The sequence below is a fragment of the Neovison vison genome, chromosome X, assembly GCF_020171115.1.
Source record: "Neovison vison isolate M4711 chromosome X, ASM_NN_V1, whole genome shotgun sequence".
NCBI classification, from domain to species: Eukaryota; Metazoa; Chordata; class Mammalia; order Carnivora; family Mustelidae; genus Neogale; species Neogale vison.
Genome location: NC_058105.1, coordinates 70,076,760 through 70,082,759, shown reverse-complemented (window position 1 = coordinate 70,082,759; position 6,000 = coordinate 70,076,760).

Below are 6,000 nucleotides of genomic sequence, written 5' to 3'. Positions count from 1 at the left end.
GGTGATAAGACAATGAATGGTCGGGGAATTCTGAGATTTTCCGTCTGAGGTCATTGCGGGAGATGGTGGTACAGTGAACAGAAATGACGGGATTTGATTCGGGAGTGAGGAACAACCATGGGACTTGCAGCCAGAGAGGGTAGGAGAAATGGGGGCTAGAGCTGCAGAGTTTACTTAGTCAAGATCCCACAGCCAGTTAGGGGTGGGGGTGGGGTGAGGAGCTGGTGTCTTGCCTCCCAGGTCAGTGGTTTGTTTACTTTTGTACCACAGCTTGTCCAAGACTTCAGGGAATCCAAGTACCTTTTTCAGTATACATGTTTTTTTTCCTCTGTCAATTTGTATTTATGCACAAAGACATTCTATCAACAACGAGGGGAATTTGCAAAGAGCTTAAGAAAATCACAAACAGTACCTCCCCAAACACCCTAAATACATCATCTGTATTCATTTGTTCCTTTTCCTCTTCTCATTCTGATCAGTTTGTGTGCGTGCATACTTCTACATAATTTTAGTCCTAGCATACAGACCATTTTGTATTCTGCTTTTATTATATAATAAACACTTTCTGAGTTGCTACATAATCTTCATAATTAGTATTTTAACAGCTGCATCATATTCCGTTAAATGGCTGTCCCGTAATTAATAAAAGTTCTCTATTGTTGAACATTAAGTTTTTTGCACTTTTTCTGTATTATGAATGCTGCTGTAGTGAGCCGTTTTCCTTCATAAGCTTTTTCCTTCTGTCGAATGACTTTTTAAATTTAAATTTTTGTTTTTGTTCTTTGTTTTTTTGTGGGGTTATTTGGGTTTTTTTTGTTTTAAATATTTTATTTATTTATTTGGCAGAGAGAGACACGGCGAGAGAGGAAACACAAGCAGGGGGAGTGGGAGAGGGAGAAGCAGGCTTCCTGCTGAGCAGGGAGCCAGATGCGGGTCTCGATCCCACGGTCCTGGGATCTTGATCTGAGCCGAAGGCAGATGCTTAACGACTGAGCCACCCAGGTGCCCCTAATTTTAATTTTTGAATGATTTCTTTAGAAGAAATCCATTTCTTCACCCAATATTTACTGAGCGCCTACTCCGTGTCAACCTCAGTATTACCAACCAGGGAGGCAGAGATGATTAAGATCTCGTTCCCTTCTTCGGCTTGCAAGGAATTCCCATTACAATGGGAGAGGCCAGCTGGGAGGAGGGGGCAGAAAACTAGGAGAAGCTCACCAGAGAAAAGATGGTGGAGAGGCAGTCTGGAGGACAGAGGGCCGCTAAACCTTAAGAATCTTGGACTTTAGCCTGTAGGTATACAATGGGTGGGGGTACATTGAAAGATTTGAAGGATAACACAGAATCAGCTTCGTATTTTATAAAGATAACTCCCACGGCTCCCTGTAGAATGGCTTGAAGGAAGTGTCAGTGCCTTGGAGGAGATGGGTCAGGGTTATTTCAACAATACAAGCAAGAAACAGCAGGTGAGACCCACATCTGTGACTATGGGGGTGGGGGAAGAGGCAGATTCAAAAGACATTGAAGATGGAGTATTGGCAGGAGCTGATGGAAAAGATGAATGTGCAGGAGTGAGGGACAAAGAGGCAATTAGGATGACTCCCAGGTCTCTGGCTTGGTGACTCAGTGGTGCATTCACTGAGAAAAAGGAGGAGGCGTTCTTGCTTTGAGTGAGATGCACAGCTGAGGAGGGGGCCATCAGATCAGAGATGTCTTATAGGCTGAGGTCTGCAGGTGCACAGTCTGTGCTGGGGACTCACATTTGGAAGAACAGGTGCGTCTGGGCTCAGCCCATGAGAGTGGTTGGCAGTAACCGCTGGAGAAGGAGCACTATGTTAAGAGTCACTTTGCAGTCATGTATGCATATTGCCAAAAACCTTTTTCCGAAGATCCTTTCAATTATACTATCCTCGTGGCAGCCTGGTAATTACTTATTCTTAATTTTCACTAATGTGATTGTTTTAATTTGCACTTAAAAAACCACTTGTGAGGGTGAACATTTTGCCGTATGCGTACTTACCCAGTCCATTTCCTCTTGTGTGAAGTATCTCTACCCATTTATCTTTGGGGGACGTGTTGTGTTTGTCTGATCGATTTGCAAGAGTGCTTTATGAAACCTGGAAGTTCATTTTCTGTCATATTTGAGGCAGATATTTTTACCATTTGGTTATTTTCCTTTGGGTTACATTTTTCTGTGTACATTTTTCTGTTTCAAAATTTTATAGAACTCAATCTATTGATCTTTTCTCTTGCAATTTCTTCCTGTCAATTCAAAGCTTAGAAGGTTACCATCAGTTCAAAGATCTGCTAAATACTCAATTCTGTTTAACAGCATATATTTAATTCTGTTATCAGCCTGGGGTTGATAAAGACAAACAGAAAAAAGAAAAAGAAAAATTCCATTTTCCCCAAACGGCTAACCAATTTTCTCACTACAGTGTATTGAATTATCTTTCTCTGCTCTGTTGTGTTCTAAGAACTGACTTAGCATTAAATGAAATCGCACAGTGCATGGTTCTATTTCTTTAAGTGTGGGCTTGGGAAGTGGAGTCTATGGTAAGGAGAGAACTGAGACATATGAATCCCCAAGTATCCTGTCCCAGGTTACCAGAGGGAAAGGACGTGTATGAGTGGTTCATGGTCATAAGTGATGCTATGAGTGGAGTAGTCCAAACCCCTGCCTCCCTGTCTTAAAGAGTAGCCCTTCATGGCTTATGTTCCCCGATCCACTAATTGTCAGCAACCAATGAGCCAGCACTGTCTTCTCTTCCATTTCTCACACTGCTGGGACATAGTGAGGCAGAGTGGAAAGAGCACAGTTTGGATCTGTCTCTGTGTGCGCATGAACAAGTGGTTTCACTTCTCTGAACATCAGGTTACTGATCAGAAAATAAGGATAACAATCCTTACTCTTTAGTTGGTTGTAAGGATCAGGGACAGTGTGTCAAGTTCACAGAACATAGTAGTGACTCAGTCAGTGAATTCGTACTCCAATTCTCTCCTGACTACTCCTGGCTACTCCCTTAAACTTATTTTTAAAACAGCTTTATTGAGGGATAATTGACACACAATAAAGCACACATATCTAAACTACATGGTGTGGGGGTGCCCAGGTGGCACAGTTGGTTAAGCATCGAACTCTTGGTTTCCGCTCGGGTTGTGATCTCAGGGTCATGATCCTAGGGTCGTGAGATCAAGGCCCTCATGGGGCTCTGTGCTCAGTGTGGAGTCTGATTGGGGTTCCATCTCCCTCTCCTGTCCCTCCCGCTTGTGCGCACTCTCTCTTGGAAATAAATCTAAATAAAAAATAAATGTATTTATTTATTTCAGAGAGAGAGAGAATGCAAACACAGGAGCGGGAGTATAGGGTGAGGGATGGTAGGAGGAGCAGGAGGAGAAGCAGACTCCCCACTGAGCAGAAAGCCCCATGAGGGGCTCAATCCCACAACCCCAGGATCATGAACCAAGCCAAAGGCAGATGCTTAACTGACTGAGCCACCTAGGTGCCCCAATAAATAAATTAAAAAATATATATACAGTTTGACACATTTTTTTAAAGATTTTATTTATTTGACAGACAGAGATCACAAGTAGGCAGAGAGGCAGGGAGAGAAACAGGGGGAAGCAGACTCCCCGCTGAGCAGAGAGCCCAATGCGGAGCTCAGCCCCAGGACCCTGAGGCCAGGACCTGAGGTGAAGGCAGAGGGCTTAACCCACTGAGCCACCCAGGGGCCCCAGTAGTTTATCGTTTTTATTGCTGGATAGTAGTTCATTGTGTGGTAAACCACAATGAGCTCATCCATTCACCTATGGATAGACATTTGGGTTGTTTCCAGTTTTGGCCTGTGAACATTTCCACACAAGTATTTTTATTTTCAAATATTTTCATTTCTCTTGGCAAATACCTATAATTGGAATGGCTAAAATCATATAGGAAATGCATATTTCACTTTTTAAAAAAAACGCCAGACAGTTTTCCAAAGTGGTTATAGTATTTTACATTGCCATGAGCAGTTATGGGAGTTCCAGTTGCTCCACATGTTAAGGTCAGTCTTTTTAATTTATTTACTTTTATTGTGGTAAAATATACACAACATAAAATTTACCATCTTCACCATTTAAATTTTTTTTAATTTTAATTTTAATTTATTTTATTTTTTAAAAAGATTTTACTTATTTATTCATGAGAGAGAGACAGAGTGCATAAGCTGGCAGAGAGGCAGAGGGAGAGGGAGAAAGACTCCCTGCTGAGCAGGGAGCCCAATGTGGGGCACCATCCCAGAATCCCAGGAACATGACCTGAGCTGAAGGCGACTCTTCACTGAATGAGCCACCCAGGCAACCCCATTTTGGCCATTTTTAAGTGTAAAATTAAGTGGTATTAAGTATGTTCATGATGTTGTACAGCCATCACCACTATTCATTTCCGGAATTTTTTTTGTCTTTCTGAACAGAAACTCTGAATGCATTAAACAATTGTTCCCCTTGCCCTTCTGCCCTCAGCCCCTGGTAACCTCTTTCAACGTTCTGCCTCTATGTGAATTTGCTTATTCTAGGTATCTTATGTAAGCGGAATTATATGCTCTTTGTTCTTTTCCATCTGGCCTATTTTACTTAGAGTGTTTTCAAGGTTCATCCATGTTGTAGCATGTCTCATATTTTCATTCTTTTTTTTTAAAGATTTTATTTATTTATTTGACAGAGAGAGATCACAAGTAGGCAGAGAGGCAGGCAGAGAGAGAGAGAGGAGGGAGCAGGCTCCCTGCTGAGCAGAGAGCCCGACGCGGGACTCGATCCCAGGACCCTGAGATCATGACCTGAGCCAAAGGCAGCAGCTTAACCCACTGAGCCACCCAGGCGCCCATATTTTCATTCTTTTTAAAGTCTGAATAATATTCCATTTCAGGTATACACTGCAGTTAGTTTATCTATTTATCTGTTGATGGACATTTGGGTCTCTTCCACCTTTTGGCTATTGTGAGTGTTGCTGCAATGAACACGGGTGTACAGGTATCTGTTTAAGTCACTTCTTTCATTTCTTTTGGCGCTCTGCCTGGAAGTGAAATTGTTGGACCAAATGGTAATTCTCCACTTAACTTTTGAGGAATTGCCAAATTATTTTCCACAGTGGCTGCACCATTTTCCACTCCCAGCAGCAATGGGCAAGGATTCCAAATCTCTCTGTCTTCACCAACACCTATTAGTTTCCATTAAAAAAAAAATAGACATTCTAATTGGTAAGAAGTGGTATCTCATGATGGTTTTGATTTGCTTTCCCCTAATGATTAGTGATGTTGAGCATCTTTTCATGTGCTCATTGGCCATTTGTATACCTTCTTTGGGGAGATGTCTATGCAAATCCTTTACCTATTTTTGGATTGGGCTGTTAGTTTTGTTGCTGTTGAGCTGTAAAAGTTATATATGTATTCTGAATACTTATAGGTCTATGATTTGCAAATATATTCCCCCATTCTGTGGGTTGTCTTTTCACAGTCCTGAGTCCTTTGATACACAAATATTTTTAATTTTGGTGGAGTACACTTATCTGTTTTTTCTTTTGTTGCCTATGAAGGCCAATCTTAATAATTTTGGCCATTCTAATAATGTATAATGGTATATCATTGTGGTTTTATTTTGTCTTTCCCTGATAGCTAATGATGGACATCTTTCCATGTGCTTCTTTGCCATCCAAATATCAGCTCAAATGTTTTGTCTATTTCTCAAACTTGAGTTATTTTCTTATTGCATTTAAGTGTTCTTTATATATTCTGGATGAAAATCCTTTATTAGCTATGTGATTTGCAAATATTTTCTTCAAGTTTGCAGTTTGTCTTTTATTATTTTTAAAATATTTTATTTATTTAATTGACACACAGAGAGAGACAGAGAGAGGGAACACGAGCAGGGGGAGTGAGAGAGAGAAGAAGGCTTCCCATCAAGCAGAAAGCCTGATGAGGGGCTCCATCCCAGGACCCTGGGATCATAACCTGAGCCGAAGGC